This window comes from Dromaius novaehollandiae, chromosome 1 (genome assembly GCF_036370855.1).
Source record: "Dromaius novaehollandiae isolate bDroNov1 chromosome 1, bDroNov1.hap1, whole genome shotgun sequence".
Lineage (NCBI taxonomy): Eukaryota > Metazoa > Chordata > Aves > Casuariiformes > Dromaiidae > Dromaius > Dromaius novaehollandiae.
Window position 1 is genome coordinate 182,236,410 of NC_088098.1, and position 18,065 is coordinate 182,254,474.

General features: G+C 38.8%; 1 long non-coding RNA gene across 1 annotated transcript; it reads right to left on the bottom strand.

Annotated features, from left to right (window-relative positions):
• Positions 1–206: 206 nt before the first annotated feature.
• On the bottom strand, positions 207–16,867 carry LOC135330258 (uncharacterized). The gene is made up of 5 exons (XR_010392156.1): positions 16,719–16,867; positions 9,438–9,512; positions 4,919–5,042; positions 4,389–4,438; positions 207–1,896 (listed from the first exon to the last, which is right to left on the bottom strand). It is a non-coding gene; the product is annotated as an uncharacterized LOC135330258 (long non-coding RNA).
• Positions 16,868–18,065: the final 1,198 nt, after the last annotated feature.

An 18,065-nucleotide genomic window follows, 5' to 3' on the forward strand; every position in this document is an offset into this window, starting at 1 on the left:
GAAAGAATTATATGTGTAGTGAAGTGATTTTTGCTGGTTTATTTATGTTTAATATGTGCACTGTGTTACAGGGGTTTATAGTAGAGAAGTGCCTTTTATTTTGCAGCAGAAAGAGGCAAGATAGTGAGATTATCTATACATTCCTGAGTTATCTCATAGCTGTTATTGCAACTATAGTTTCCTATGGGTGGCAAAAATATCCCCCAAAAACAAACACTTGCCAGTTCTTTTACTCATTCATCTCTTTTAACAAAGAAATATATATTGTTGTTCTATATATATGTTCTGTTCTGGAAATAAATTGGTAGTTTAAAGTAGCTGAATGCATGAATGATTAAACTGTGCCCATGGAACTAGTGTTTTGAAAATCTTTATTCTGAGGCATATTAAGTGCTGTACCATGGAAGACTGTTCTTCCAGGAACAAGCTCATGCAGTGCCAGAAAATCAGCTTTTATAGCATTGTCAAAGTGTTCCCAGCTATAACACAGTTTTACAAGCAGATACTGGCATGAACATCAAAATACACCTGAACTTCAAGATGTTTTTTAGTATTATCCCTGCTTCCCATCTATGAGGAGAGGAAAACTACACTAGAAATGTAGCAGTTAACATTATTTTTAGTAAGGCAAATCCTCCAGGATCTTGTCATGGAATCTGTTCCTCCTAATAAACTGCCTAGATTTAAATTGTGCTGCTTTTGAGCACTCTTGTAAGACAAGTACAGAGATCCTGAAATAACTTTCTGCCCTGAAAGTGGTCCAGCTGGATCAGCACAGCACAGTTTTTGAGACAATTTTTATTAACTGCAGACAACTTTTATTAACAGCACCACAGTTGTACCACTCTCAGCCGCAAACTGGTACCTCTTCCTGGCTCTATCCATTTCTCTGGGGATATACCACCTCCGGCTGACACGGGCTGACACGTGGTTCAGGTACTTCTGTGCTATAATTCCTTGTCAGAATATAAGGAGATGAAAGCCTGGATTCTCAAGTCATGCATGTGCCTCATTTCCATTAAAATCCATGTAGATGGATATACTCTGAGTATATATACTCTGAGTTTCTTGGGCTAACCAAGTTGCTCAATGTGGACATGAAATCAGTGGAAAAAATAGGAACGCAAACTGGAAAGACTGGGCATGGACAAAAATTTTAAGCCTTATTTATCCAGATCTACAAAAATTAATGCAGAATTTTCTTTGCTTACCACATGCCTATTTTTGTCATTACTTTCTAGGCTTCTCTCAAACTATTAGATTGCAGCATAGGCTTATCACTCCATTCTTTTAGGAGTGTGTGGGAGCAGGCCTGGAGTTTAACTATTAACCTCATGCGGTCTCTTCCTCGGTTTTTTTTGAGCAGGGTCACCATGTAGCTGAAGATTGCTTAGAAGACCATTAGATTTTCTTTTTGCCACAAACTATGAGGGTAGGACAGGGCCTTAGATGAATGCTTTTGGCAATCCGCATCTGGAGGGCAGTTTCTGATGCACACATTTTAAGAAGGTGTATAGTGCTGTCAGGGGTAGTCTGGGTATCTACAAAACACAGATGCTACTAACATCACTGAGTGACCTTCCACAAGCCAGATGCAAAATCTAAGATGTCAGAAAACATCTGTGTGTGTAGATAAGTGTAGTGCATGTAGTGCAGCTAATTGTAAGACCACAATGGTCTTCAAAAATAAATTTTCCCTTATCTGCAGAATGATGAGTTTCACACTATAATGTGAAATCTAGCTGATTGTTTCTTTGTTCTGGGACACTATTCAAATATATAGATTAAAATCATCCTTTGGTGGGGCAAAAGTACTGGAAAGTCAGTCAGGATCTTCTGTTGCCGTAACATGCTGAAGTTGGTGCGATCGAGCTAGAAGGTGGAACAGAGGAGAAACTGCAAAAAATAAACATGAAGAGTGCCAAACTATTATTTTATGAGCTGCTGTTCTGGGAAATAGATTTAACAGTGGTGATACTTCTTTCAGGCAAATTGATGTAGGGAGGGTTAATGATGGGCCTGGATGCAGCTGGATGCTGTTGCCAGCAGCAGCACACACCTCTGCATTATACAGTGTGCTGGCACCAGTGACTCTGACAGAGCAGTGCTCTTTTCTTCTGTGTTTTGTAGTTTCCTTTTTTTGATTTAGCTGTTGGGGAAAACCATAAAAGCCACCACAGCATACACAGAAATGAGCCACACACCACAGGGAGTGCCCTACACAGTAAGTTGCCTAAATAACACTTTGGGTTTTTTTTGAACATCACTTTGTTTTTGATTCAATGTCAGTTTTCTCACCAACCTGAAGCTAACACTAAAGGGACTTGTCTCACTACTGTTATTGGGTTTTCTGAGCTTAGATAACTGAGGAGAAGAAAACTAGGTGTCAAATAAATAACAGACTCTTTTAATATCACAGACAGACTCAATTAGGTAAAACAATCTACTTTATAACTATTAATAGCTGACCTTCAGCTGGTTCTTAAGAGAAATTCAGAGTATTTTACCTAAAATAGCAGTGCTCTTGAGAAAGTTTTAAGTTTGTTGTAAACCAATAATTCATGTATATTTAATTGCTGTAACTATGCATCTTCTGTAATCACATTTACATATGCATGCATGCATGTACATACATGTACCTGATCTTATTTATAGATGTTCCTTGTGTAACTCAGTAACAGCCTGGCCTTTCTCCAAAGGCCTCCCCTTGCAACTGTAGAAGGAATGGGCCAGAGCTTTCACATGACCATACTGAGATTCTTATTATTCATCAAAAGTCTCAGTGAATCTGGGAAGATTTCTGGTGCTATATACCAATTATACGTTGATATATACATAGAAAAGCCTGTATCTCAGTATAGCAAACCGGGAAGAATATACCAATATATAAAAAGCAGTCTGTCCTGAATGTACAGAAATGTGTATATTGTTTGCTTATGATTTGAGATCTAATTCACATTAAAGGCATAAGAGAAAGACGCCCTTTGGCATGGCAAAGACTGAGCTGCTAATGTGCTTCTGGAAACTTACAGAAATTAATCTACAAACTTGGAAGTTAGAGCTGAAGGATTTCACAGAATATACACGAAATATATCTGTACATATCTAGCCTTGTAATCATGTTGTGACTGTTATTTTGGATCATTTTTGCAGACTTAATTGTTTCTCAGATTAAAAAAAAAAAAAAAAAAAAGGAACCCAAAAACTAAACTAACACTTTCTTTTGGGTTTATTTGCTCATCTTTCCATTTATTCTGGGTATTTTGACATCTGGCACTACTTCTCAGGTATGTTGCTTATTCATAAAGTGAATGAGAAATGGTTTGCCTATCTTTCAGGATGTTTGGAATTTCAAAAGTACACTGAAGCAGACCAAAATGTTCAAAATCCTTAAAAAGAAAAATATGCTGTGACTAAAAGCTGCAAGCAGAAATGTAGTGCGATTGAGGCAAAGTTGGTTATGTGTTGTTGCTGTAGCTGAATTCTATTCCTGCCCTTACCACAGTGCCCACGTAATCTTGGGCAAGGTACTTGCACTGCATTTTGACAGCCGGTCCTGGCTTGCTTCAAAGGGGCGTAATGTTGCCTCGGACATGACAGGCAAAAGGGCTGGATTCTTGTAGCGTATCAGTGGGGTTGAAGATCAGTTTAATGCTTTGCACTCTGAAATCTGTCTTCAGTTGATTTTGACTTCTGTGCCTTAATTTCCTGCTCATGAAATAGGGTAATATCACCATGTTCCCCAGCAGTGTAGTTGTGAAAATAAGTACATCCATATTTATGAAGTACTGGCATATCCTAGTGATGAACTTCTTAGAGCAGCCCGTGAGGAATTAATCATAGTTCCTCTTCAGAGGAACTTTGAATTGTATGGAGTAAGTAAAGACTTGGGTCAGAGTAATGAAGATAAAAGAAAATATTGATCATCATATTGATCACTAAGTCAGCATCATATATTCATGGCCCTAAGTGAGGCTGAGCCCTGTCAAAAGGAACTTATGTAGTGATATAATTAAAGTTTATAACATAATGCATATGTATAAGGGATCAAATTAACATTGCAGAAGAAACCTCAAACCTGACATTTCCGAGCTATTGAGCACTCAACCTAACAAGTTCTTTTAACATAGCTTTTTGTGGGTATGTACAATATATGTACATGCAGCACTTAACTGTCTGTATAAATGATGGACCACAGAGAGAGAGAATTAGAGAGAAAGTCTTTTTAAATTGGATCTGTCATGTGTTTGCACATAAATGGGTCCCTTCCAACAGAACAGCACAATGGGGTTGAAACTCAATGGAGTTAGACTATTATAACATTGAATAACAGAGTGATGAATCAGATTCCCTAGTTCTATTGACGATTGATGGTCTGATGTACTCACCTTAAAGAGAATCTTGTCTTCTCATCCAATACCTTTTTTTCTCCTGCAAACTGTACAGACAGTCAAAAGAGGAAAGGTAGGTGTGAATGACATACAGCTTCTGTGACATACAACTCAAAATTTTTCTTCATCTCCTCCTGCTATCTCATGTGTCCATGTAGCCTGACAACACAAGAGTCCTTTAGGGCTAAAGGTTATTGTCATAGACAGGAAGATAATTTTTTTTTTAACTCAGATTATTAAAGATGTGTCTTGTGACTAGTGGAGCATTGGTAAATATGCAGAATTTAAATTAACACTTTTTATACAGCAAACAAATTGATTATTGCAGACATCCAGGGATGGCCATTTAGCAGCTACTGACCATTTTCTTACGTCAGAAGGGGGAAGGAGGAAAAAAAGTGAAGACAACATATGTCAGCTGGCAACTTTGGCAACTGCTGCTGTCCTTTTGACAACCAAGCAAAGGCACAGTAACACAGAGGTGAGCAGAGGAAGCGAGCAGTGAAGATTTTGTAAGTCTTGCTTACCTTGGATTATACAAAACCTGGAGGGAGTTTCTTTTTATCTTTTTATCTATTCCCCCTGCTTGAGTTGGCCTAGGTGATCTCCGAAGATCCTTGCCAATATCAGCCATTCTGTGATTCTGTGATTCTGAAAAATAATAATAATACAAATAGGAAATTTAAAAGGGAAAATTATATTTTAAAGCACTCCCCTCCCTCCTCTGCTGCTAGACTAATATATGTGTGTGTGTGTATATATATATATATATGTATAGGGGTGTGTGTGTGTGTTTCTGTAGAGAATTTTAATATACTTATGGTTGCTGGATATAAGTGTTCAGGCTTGCAATTGCATCAAATTACCTTGGCAGAGTATGTGGTTGCTATCATGGTATGCCACACTTCTCCCACAGAGATAATTGTATTCCAGTAGTGGGTGGATTGTTCTTGGTATGCATAATATATAAAGCACTTTGGGATCATCTGTGTGTGACAGGAGCTATTGTTAATGTCATTGGCTTTTAATCTATACTAGTCAAAACTCTTTACTATTTGTGTACCTCTGTCACATCCACTTGACCAGCTTGCTTTCTGACATTGCATCAGCTCTTCGGCTGCCTTGTCTTTTTCAACTCACCCATTTGCACAGTCCCACATAGAAAATGTGGTTTTCTAAAGAATCCAAGAATATTTAAAAGTTTTTGTTGAATAGTTCCATAAGCAGACGTAAGCACCTTTTCCAGATAAATATAGCAGGTCTTTGCAAAACATACAGATTTCAGTATTGTATATAATCACTATGCTAGAACAAAATCACAAAGTTTCTAATGCAGATATTTCATAGGAACTTATTGCACTTGATTACATTGTGTATATGCTTTTAAAAGCACAGAATGCTTTTAAGAATTGAATTTCTTGTTAATAATTTCTCTTAGATCCCAATTTGGTACTTAAGTATGTAGAAAAGTCCTTTTCTATGTAGCAAAATTTTAAGCATGTACTTAGGTCACATTGACTTTAATGGGATTTAGACATGTGCTGATAATTAAGCATATATAGAAATGCTTTGTTAAATGTGTGTTGATTACTCTTCAGGGACTTTCAATATTAAGAGCCAGAATCTACTCAAATAAGCTCTTCACGTAAACTCAATATAGGCAAAAACTTGAAAAAACTGTACCATTAGCTTCACTTTATTGACAACTAACCAATATATTGATTTATCATGGGTAACCTTGCACTTCCTCATCTGGTATGAGCACAGGCTTAAAAAGAAAACTTCCTGCTGCAATTGCCTTTTCTGCTATCCTTACCTGTTCCATGAAGTATTGAACTGGCACCAAATTGGAAGCAGTGTCACTGACAAGTACTGCATTTAGAGGGGCTGATTTAACAAAGTAGTGGAGCAGCAGGCTGCTTGAGGCAGTGACAGCAGCACTAAGAGGATTTCAAAGCATTGTTAGACTTACTGAATCTTTCTCTTATCATCTTTCCAGTTTTTAATTTGCTTACTCATTCAATGCAATCTCTTTTCAGAAGTCGTTCTTTTTCCTCTTCTGGAAGTCAAGTAGTAAACTGGAGCCATTCCCTGGTTCCTTATTTTTTGGCACGTATATGTTAATGACTTATTCAGGCTATTCTGGTACTTAACTTTTTCTAGCCTGGACAGTGCAAAGAGCTGCAATAGGGCTGTGGAAGTATGTAATCTGTCTTTATATGCCATCAGTCCTTCTGCTGGATCTGCCTATGCCAAATACAAAGATGGAAGTGGGAGAGAGGAAAACTAATCTGCAGAAAGCATCCCAAATTCAATTAGAAATGCTTGGTATGATAGAAATTAGCATTGAACTGAATAAATTCCAAGCTTTGACAGACTGAAGGTCTGAATGCCAGATGCAAAGTGATAATGTGTGCAAAGGTTGTTTCCTCATAGGAAGTAGCAGCCAAGACGTTGGTAAGGTAACCAAGACATCTACTGAAATGTGAGAGGTGGTTTAATGCACTGAACTGTGCAAAGCCCTTAGGGAGCTGATTGCAGGGGTCATAGTAAATACAGCACCACTGCAATCCAGGAGAGTCTAGGGGGAAGCAGATGCTGGTGTTAAGATTAGAGAAAGCAACCAGGTGAAGGGGCAACAACAGATGTATCCCTCAGACAGGACTGCCTATCCCTTTTTATGTCACTGGGAACAGGAAACGAACAGCAAGATAAAGATGTCTGCTCACAGGATAGGCTCTCCTGAATGGAGGAAAGAATCTGCTGGAGAAAGAAAACAGAGTGAGTGGCTTTGTAGGGAGCAGGAGACTGTAGCACTGGCAACTGAGAAGGCAATTTACGTGAATACACAGTTGCTCTGGTAGCAGCAGTTTTCTTTAAAAGATCATTGAAGAAGACTCAATAAATCATACAAACCTACTCAAATTGGATTCTTTCAAAGTCAATGTGTTATTCTTGTATAAGAGCTTCTACATATTCCATACAATATACAAACTTTACAGCTGAATCCACCCTGGGAAGGATGGCACATGCATTTTAAAGGGCAAGATCAGGATTAGAGAAATGGCTCTCTTTGAATTTCATGTGATTGATTTTAGACAAGTGCACAGCACTGAATTTAGAAAGAAGAAAGAAATGCACACGCTTAAAATAGGGCCTGACTGGCTAATGGTTGTACTGAAAAAGATGCAAGACTTACTTATCATGGTTCTCAAAATAAATATGAGCCATGAGTGTGAATCCTGTTGCAAAACAGGAAAATATCATTCTTGAATGAATTAACATGACTACTGGATGTAAGACATGTGAGGCAAATTTTCTAGCTCTTCCTGGCGTTGATAGATCCCTGGCCGGAATACAGTCCAACATCATGGTTTAGGAAAAACTGTGATAATTTGAAGAGAGTAAGACTGATAAGAGGTTTAGAAAAAGTGACCTATGAAGAAAAAAAGGTTGAAATAATTGTGTTTGTTCAGTCTAGCAGATGGAAGAATAAGAGACAGGAGGTAGCAAGAGTCTTTTCTATTATGTAAAAGGCAGTTATAATGAGGGCAGTGATTAATTGTTCTCTGTGACCACTAGGCTTAAGACAAAAAGAAACTAGTTGAATTTCCAGCAAAGATGATACAGTTTAGACGCTGGGGAAATTTTTGCAAGCCAAGGGTTTGTGAAGCACTACAATAAGATTCCTGTACAGATTGTGTTTTTCTCTACACTCTTTTTTTGTTTCTTTTTATTATTATTATAACAGGCTAGTCAAATATTCTTTTAGAGATGGTCTGAGTGATTTTGATCCTGCCTCTGTGCAGGTAGGACTAGATAATGTCTTCAGCCCTATGATTTCTAAGATTCTGTGCTTAAATGACTGAGAAATTTACAAACTATAACAGAAAATTTCTACTCAACCAGAAAGCAGAGAGGCTATTAATCAGGGTGTGCTATGCAGAGCTCCTCCAATGATTAATGAATTCTTGGTAAAGATGAATGAAAATAACTCACCAATGTGAATGACGTTCATTGATTATGAGAAAGATACTGACTAGCACTAAAGAAAGAAAAATGCTGTGCTGAAGGGGACTCAAGCATAACAAAATGCTATCTGCAGTTTCTGAGAAACACAAGTGGGCTGGGCTGTGGCTGACAGACGGGAAAGAAGGAACAGAGAACCCAGAGCAGTGCTTCTTGCCTGCAGTCTGGTAGTTGTGCATTTTTATAAAAGTACTAAAAGAGTCCCATATCTGTACTTGCTGAGGATGCAGTGTAAACTCAGAAAAGGCAAAGGTATTCTTCCCAAGCTGTGCAGGTAAGGTGGAGTGCAGCATGCCACAAACAGCATAATGAAATCTGAGGTTCAAACAGACTGTGAAAAGGGAGTTTGGGGATTTTGACGTGGGGGTGGGAGAGGATGAATGTTAGTGTTCTGCTAAAACAGATTCAGTTCTGATTAAAAAAAAAAAACACCTTACAAGAGTAAATTTCTATTGTTCATTGCAAACAAAATTGAGGGAAATTTGTACTCCTTTATTTCAGGCTTGAACTTTGTCTACATCCCTCTGCAAAACTGGAGAGTGATGAGCAATGAGGACATCTTAATTTCCAAATGCTATTTTTTTTGCACTGGCAAAACTTATTGTTTCATCAGGACCACATAGAAAAGTAGTTTTTTGGTGCAAATACTATTTTCTCATGAGTTTCTACAGCACCAGGCACCGTGATGCATGTTCTGACTGGGTCTTCTGGATACTGCTGCATTGTAAATGATAAATGATAACATCTACAGTTGCATTGGGCAGAAGAAAAATATCTACACAGATGCTCAATAAAAAGTATTTCAATCAGGAGAATGGAAGATTAAAATGGAAAAGCAGCATTTTTTGAACAAAAGCAAAAATGAACAAATTTTTTGGATAATGGCAAGATTGAACTGATCAGAAATCACAGGAAAGAAGTCAGAGAACCACCACGTTCTACTACACTGTTTAGCATTTTTGCTTCTCTATTACAGTGCATTAGGAAGGACAATGCAACAGAAGAGGGATTACTTACAGGGAAATGCAATAAAGTGTGGTCAAACAAATTGTATTGCAGGATCTTTGTGATTGCAGCAGTCAGGAATGAAACCTAAGAAATGGGGAAAATATTACTATTGTTTCAGTAAATGTAATTAAGACAGAGATGATCATTTTATTCAGAATCCCTATTTCCTGCTTGCTAATGTCTCTCTCAGAAATTTACCTTTCCAGCTGATGTATCTCATATTAGCCCTTTTCCAGTCCATTCCGTGGCAGATTTCCATTAGACACAAGGAAAAAAAAAAAAAAACACCCAACCCCCCCAAAACCCAGGAACTGTATTACAAACATCAATTCCTAGCATTAAGAATTAATTAATTGAACAAAAAAATAGTGGTAGAGATTCTCTGTCTTGGTTACTCTAAATTCCAACTGAGCTTTCAGGAAACCCTTTCAAGTACCTGTGTGGAGGGGAAATGCCTGCTTGCTTGCTTGTTTGATTTCAGTATAGGACTATTTATACTTAGTTATTCTTTGCTAACCTGGGGATTGCTTGTGTGTGAAGCGCTGCCTTTGGCACATAGAGACAGTCTTCAGGCAAAGCAGGCGAGGTGGAGGAGAACAGGTTGCCCCCGAGGTGCTGTGCGAGGGCTCCTGGGGGCCCCCCGGCCGGGCCCCTTGTGGCCTTGAGAAGGCAGCTTGAGCCTGCGAGAAGTGGTGGCCAATTTGCAGAGTGTGAACAGGGACTGTTCATGGTGGCTGAGGGCCACAGCTGCCCCAAAACAGCAGTGTAGGACCTGACAACAGAGGCAGCATACGGACTGGGGGTCCTAGGTGTGGTTTTGAGTGATTGCTGTGATCACCGGCCACATCCCAGCTTCCTATAAAGCAAAATATATGTTTGGGCATACAGCAGTCATCCCAGTCACCCCAACTGGTCCCGTGTGGAAGCCCTCAGGCTGCATGAAAACTGCTGTGATTACTGATGGGTGCGGTGGCTCGTGCTAGCAGTGGTCCTGGGACAAGCATGGCCCTTTGGCAGAGCTGTTCATGGAGGGAGTGTCTTCATGCTGGGGATGAAGCATCTGCAGAACATGTACTGTGATTTTAGTGGGAGAATGGCTGGAAGTCCTGGCACATGGGAAGAAGTTCACGAGCTCTACAGGATGGTCCTTGGTAGCACACAGGAATTAAAGGGCATCGCCTCCATTCTCTGCAGCTCTAATTTCTCCACTGAGAATACATTACAGACACTTAGGGACAGGTGTCACAGAAGACAAATGGGTACCAAAAGTGCCCAGAACTGTGATGGGTTGAGCACAACAGCAAGGAATAGTTGTGTAGGGTCTAGCTGTCTTTTAAGAGTCATTTGTATAGCAGTGGACATGGAGAAAAACGAACTATGGTGAAGGTAAAAGTCTAACTTAAACCTAGTAAATTTCTTAATTCATTGCAACACTTCCTGCCTATAAGCAGCTTAGAAAATTATTGATTAAACAAACAAACAAAACATAGGTTGATTTTCGGCTGGCAAGTACTACAGCCCTAAATCAAATGTTGGATCTGAGGCAGCAGTGTGCTTATCAGCTGCAGCTCATGTCCTTAATGCTCAATGAAAGGGAAACCTGTTTCTCATTCAGTGATTGCTCAGCTATAATAAACTGCTAACATTTTTTAATTTGATACTTTACATACTCATTAAACTCTGGTATCATATAACAAGGCAGAAGGTTTGACTTTTTCCCCAGGAGCAATTTTCTCCTGAAGCCTGAACGTTTCATTGCCATACTGTAATTTTAAGGGTTATGGAGACTTGGTGGAATAAATTACACTATTTATGAAAATAGCCAGAACCAAAGACAAATTTAAAAAACAAAGCAACAACAAACAAACAAACGAAAAACAGCTTTAGTCCACAAACTGTTCAGTGGCTGCAAATTACATAGAGAGGGAAGTTATGAACAGGGAGCTTTATAATTAAACTATCACAGTCGTCTTCTCCACAGGAGGGAGAAAGAAAGCTCTTGAATAATTATCTTAAAAACTTATTTATCGTAATACTAATTTTCAGAGATATTAAAAAGAAAAAAAAAAGGACACAGCCATGTTGAATTTATTCATCCAGTTAGAGAATGCAGAGAAAATACTGATAAAAGTACCTAACACAAGTGAGCTGAAGAACTTATCCAATATTGGAAAATAAAACAGGCAGTTAGGCACCAAGGCTTAACCTTTCAGCCTTTATTCAGTGTGTATTTCTACATAAATCAGAGGTGGTAGGATCACACATGAAAGCTGTGTTAAATCATCCATTAAAAAGGGAAAATAATAAAGAATTCAGGTTAATAATTAGAAAGAACTTTTAAATTAATTAAACAGAGCACCAGGGCACAAGAGGTTATATTTTATTGAACCATTAATGCATGTTGTGAGGCATAATGCTATAGGCCAAAACATATTCAGTCACCTGAGGTACCTATTAATAGACCAATTAAACATGCACTGGTGTAGCTTAATGCTCATATAAAATAGTCACAGCATTTTAAACAGTTCTTAACCACAAAAGCCTTTAGGATTTGTTAATTACTTGCACATGGTCATCCATGGTGGCAAGTAGTTTGTGGTGGGAATGTAGTTGGGATATACCACCAAAAATAATTTTGTTTTCCCACTGTCAGCTCCTCAGCCCCTTAAGAGGTTTTACATGAGGTGATGATATCTGTCTACTCTCCGTTATTTTGTGGATCGTTTTTACTGGCTGATGCCTCTTCTCTGAATACTCTTCTGCTGTGTTCATATTGTAACGAAGACCTTGGCCTAAACTCTGTTGTCATTGACTTTACATATATTTTGTTTCGCACTTTCCTCCAGAAATGAGCCAACTGATTCTCCAGGAAGTGATGGTAGGCCTTGCTCATGCGAGGCGATGGTTATTGTGCTAGGAAACTAACTCAAATTTGTGATCCTCCCAAGGAGTGCATGGAGGCAACCTGTCCAAACCAATTGCTGTTGCAGACTGATGGCTGAACTTGAGCATTGCTATCAAGGGCAGTGTGCCTATGGCTTTTCATATAGAGAAGTGGTGTTTTATTAAAAATTAGACAAAGTCCTCTCCTTTCAAAAAGGCAAGGAAAGAAAAGGAAAGGAAAGTAAACACCAAAACTAATGAAAGATGGACACTGCCTCATGACTTCCAAAATAAGCAAGCAATCTCTACTGTCTCTCCTTCTTTACAGAATGTTATAGTAGAAAGCACAGAGTCAGCATAGGCTGGCATTAGCTCTGGAGAGAAGAAAAGGGCAAACAGGAAACACAGAAGTAGGGGGAAAAAAGCTAGAGGAGCTAAATGAAAGAAAAATAGAGACCTCAAAGGTGCTGATAGAAATATGAGACTACACAAAGAAATAGGGGACTGTGGAAGATATAAGAAAATAAAAGGCTAAGGGATGTGTGAAGACAAAACACAAGAGCAAAGAGGCAGAAAGAAACAACAGGGAGAGATGAAAAACATTTTCTGAAGGCAGGTTTTGGTGCAGACCAGTGGTTTAGACTCAGGCTGAGAATGAGTTTTTGCTTGTGAAGAGGTGGAATAGATAGATACATGCAAATCAGAATTACATTTTAAGACCAGAACTATGTTGTCCAGCTCCACCTCCATCAATTCAGAAACAGCTCCAACAGTTGGTATCTATTGTTGATACAAAATTGCAGGAATCCTATAGTATGGGACAAAAGTCCCATGCTTTTCCTAAAAGTTAGGCATTGTTTCAAGACTGAAAATTGTCTTGCTTTACTTTATACATAAGCTTTAGCTAGTCATGGTTTTCTTATAAACCTCTAATCCTTTGAATCTTTTGAAGTTCCTTGCCTCAAACAATATCAAGTTGTAGCATGTTCTACTGGCACCTCTATTGATTTATCCTCTAGTAGCTCTATTTCTCTCAGCTATAAAGAGAGAGGAATTTCTGACAATTACACTCATAATTTTTGCATACTTCAGTTGGCACACAAAATTACTTAAGATGATTCTGGGCATAAATGATGCTTTTTGGTAGGCATGCATTTACATTAGCCTGTTAACTCAGATCAGGGAGAGCGTTGTAGCAAATTTTCCAATTGTACCCACTTCGTTTTGCAACATGGAGTGATTTCAGATTGCATAAACTGCATTACTTTTAGATGAACTTAATCAAAAATGCACTCCAGGAGTGCATCTAATATGCTGAACCTGCCATGTGGCAGTCAGTAAAAGGAATAAGACTGTAGTTAGTCTGAAGTAAATCCCCAACAAAATGCATATAGTTAGGCCATCACGTCCTCAGCAACATCTGTTTCACACTACAGATCTTCTCCTGTTGCCCATCACAAACTTCTAATACTGAAAATGTCTTTTTGTTTTTGCTTTGTCTTCTTTTTGGATTCCCCCACTGTGTGCCCACAGTTCCCAGACCAATGGGAGAAAAGAATCAGTGAGCACAGGGCAGCTAAGTTAGACACAAGTGTGTGGTCTTTGTGAATCTGTGAGGAGCAGGAACACATAGTAGAAGGGAGGTGATGAAATTCAGTAAATGAGGGAGGGAGTGTAGGTAGAGATGTGGATAGACTGTATCTCCCTTGAGAAGCTGAAAGGAGAGTTCAGTAATTGGGAACAGCAAAGACCCATTTAGAAGGCAGGGAGAAAAAGAAGAGGTAGTTAATATAGTATAGTTGTTTTCAACTCTTCAGTTCCAATGCACTGAGGAAGCGAGCTGAAAATTAAAATAGAATGGAGTAAGAAAACAGTATATTATATATATTTATTTAAACACACACAGGTTTTTATCATAAATGTGTGTTTGTATGTGCTAACTTTGTATATAGAGAGTTTAGAAAATAACAGTACTTGTCCTTGCAGTTATGCACCAAAAAAAAAAAAAAAAAAAAAAAAAGTTTGGTGCAGGATCTAGATTTTTCTTACTAGTTTCTAGTTTACACAGACCTATTGTGCATGCATGGTGTAGTTCTAGGATTATACACAATAGTATTATTCAAATATGCAAAGTCCCATTGACATAATAGGCAGGGGAGAGTATAGTTTAATATATCTGTAATCCACATATTAAAACTCTCTAACTATGATTTGACATGACAGTCCATAATGCCTCTGAGCTTTAGCATTCTGTTGTGTCTGTGACATATACTCCACAAATTACAGTATAGGAGTGTCTCAAGAAATTCCATTTAAAAACCATATTTTTGTTACATATATATCTATGCATAACTATGCATATATATGTACAGACATATTCACCTTTTAAATATCTATCAACATGAGACAGGAAATTCAGAGATAATTCCTTCTTTCAGTCTTTAGTTCACCCTGCTGTGCCTATGCATTGAAATTAAGTAACCTTGAAGGGCTGTAGGAAGTGTCTGTGCCATCAGCAGGGGAGCAGAAAGGGAGGTGTATATGCACTCATACTTAAACTGCAAGCTGCCAACTCCACTGATATGGCACAAATGCCCAGTGATCCCTAGCATGGCATAGTCATCCTCCCGTGCTCTCATGAAGCACTTACTAAATATTGTACATTCACATTTCCTAGCCCACAGTTGCTGGAAGGATCCTGGAGTGTTTGATAGCTTCTCTGTCAAAGATTGTGGATATCAGTGCCACAGAGTTAATGGAGCTGTGAGATTATGGGTTTGGTGGTAGCTGGGTTCTCTCTTGCAAAGACCCCTTGCTTGCTGAAAAGGGAAGATAGCAGCTGCTGGGGAATGACAGCTAAACACGTCTTTCAGGAGTCTAGGGATTAGCTGAAATTGGTGGTAGGGGCCATACGCAGACCTCCTACCAGCAGCATCTATAACGGACCTATATGACTACACTGAAAATTGTCTGTGAGTGAATAATGAGTAATTTAGACTGACTGTCGCCATTCACAGGTGCTAGCACCTATCTGCCTGTATAGTGGAGGGAGGCACATGTGAAGTGTGCTTTGGGTGGTTAACTAGGTGTGGGATGATTTTTCATCAGTGATTGTGTTAGCAGTCAAACTTTCTGCCACAGGTAGAAGGCAGTTCAGAAAACAGTGCCAGCTAGCTAACATTTGTATTCCCAGGCATGTTCTTGGATCTAGAAATAAGGCTTCTCAGTGGGGTGATGGGGTTTGTGCCAGTAGTAGAGTAGGAAAAGGGAAGAGGGTAATCAGATGTCAGAACGGATCCTGCAGGAACCGGCTTGTTTGTGTCAATGTGTGTTGTTTTTCAAACTAAACTATGCGGAAATAACTTAACTAGTCCTGCCCGCCCTCCCCTCCATACTACTCTTCCCACTTGGGGGAAGTAGGGTAACCCTAAGTAAAGAGCAACCTTTTGCATTATATTTGAAAATCAGAATTCATAACACACACACACACACACACAAATATATATGTATATGTATATATATAAATTTACCTTTAGAATGATTTGAGTGCTTTCATGGGTCTAAAGATCTTCTAATCTTGTGAGGATGTAGCTCTAGTCACTACTTCAGGGTAGAGAGAGAGAGAACACTCAGGAGGATGTTATTTTAATAACCTTAGCAGATCATGCATTTACATCTCTGAGCCCTTCTCTGTTCACACTGCCATCCTATCATTAGATCAGTCTAATGCTCCTAATTTAATATGCTTTGTCTTTTCCAAAAAGAATGAGAGTGCCTGTCTACATGATTAGATCACAATAAAGAAAGGTCTGTTAGTGTTCTTTCTACCCAGCATATCATGTGGAGAAATATGATAATCCTCATTATGCAGCATCCCTTTCTCTAGGCCTGATCGGGTTCCATAAATAGGAAATGTTCAAATTGCCAATAGTCATTTGCATAGCTCGCTTGTTTGCCTGCTGCTTCCCCACCGGGGGCTGTCCCAGGCTGCTTCAAAACCTTTCAGTGACCACTTATATTAGCCTGTTTTTTTCCATTGTTGTATTCATGAATCGTCTGAGATTTTTTTATGGTAGCTTTTAAACATTTCTCTCCCTGTCTGTTTACTGCCACACAAGCAACATGTTTCCTGAGTCTTTCCTATAGAAAAATGCACACCAGAGACTCTTCCTTTCAACAACTTCTAATTAGCCTGCTGAGGTTGAGGTCTGAGCAAAGCAATTTTAAGGGTAACTTCCCTGAGCTGGCTCCAGCGCTTCCTGCTTACCAGGGCTCACTGCTTAAGAAGCTTATCAGCTAACTTCCTGCTGGTGAGACACTTGCCAATCAGCTGATATTACCCTTTCACCGTATCAGTGAGCTGGACTGCTGTTTTGACAATAATAAGAATTAAAAAGAGGCACTGACCTTGCACAAAGGAGTGTTGTGGCTCGCATGAGGAACACAGCTGCTGTTGCAAGTAAATGGTTCCGTTTCTGGGGCACATGCAGTGTCACTAGATGTAAATATGCCTGCCTCTGCCTGAAATGCATGCAAAGCTGGCCTTTGCATAGCTTGTCACTTCCAGCTCTTACATTGCTTGCCTGCAAATTTTTGAGGGATTTGTCACTTTCCCCATAAAGAAGGAACGGTTCCCTTCTGTCCGTTCCCCTTCTCATACTCCCCCCTCCACCCCAAGACTTTATTTTAGAGCCAAACAATTTCTCTGGTATGTTGTTCTTAATGCTGCTTTTCCACCAAATGACAGCTCAGTGCAAACAGCCTTAAACTTGGACAGGTTAAATGTTAGTATGCTGTTCATGGCTGCTCATGAGTCGGTTCTGTGGAGTGCAGTATTAAAACTCCTTCTGATAGCTTGGGACTGCACATGGGCCCATACGGACCATTTGGGAAACTAGAAAGTCTCCTTCTTTTTATTACAACTTTGGTCCCATGTGTAATTTTTGTTTTCTAGCCCATTTAAGTAGAAAACATAGGAAACATGGATCTATTATTTCCGCTGTTCCCTCCCAAGCCTTTCTCCTTAGTAAACAGCGGGGCACAGTTGTACCATGCCTGCTGGACCGAAGGATTCCATCCTCTACTCTGTAGAGAAGTTTGAAAAAAATTTGAAACAAAGATTTGAATATATACTTGGTGTAGATTCAAAATATGAATCTATTGAAACATTGAAACTTTGAAATGTAGAAAAATTTGAAATACAGAAATTAAAAAAAAAAAAAGAAATTGTGACTTGGCAGTGTCCTTTCATTACAAGGCTGACTCTGAAAGAATGCCTGTATTTTTACACTCTCTGGAAAATTCTATCAACAACGTATATAAAAGATTAACCATTTCCTTTTAAAGTGTTCATTTGAAACCATAGAACTTACGGAGAACTAGCCAAAATATTTTTATCAGCCGTCTTTTGTAGTTCTACAACAGTGGTATACTGTTAATTGTTAAATCTTCCAAAAGATTAGAGGATGCTTACCATTCACTCTGTTTCTATATGCATTTGCTATAAAGATATACATAATTTGAGAGATGTTTACAATAGCTGGATTCTTACTATAAGCATTAAGTGATTTTTATGACTCTGCTTTTAGGATGACTTCGGTTAAGAGGTAGATAATTTCTTTTCTGTGATAAGCATATCCTAAATACTCAGACACCTAGAGGCATAGGTGGATAGGACATACCTTTATCCTTTTTGTCAGGCTTTAGACATAGAGAGACTTTTCTCTTCCGATTTTTCTTCATCCCATATGTTAG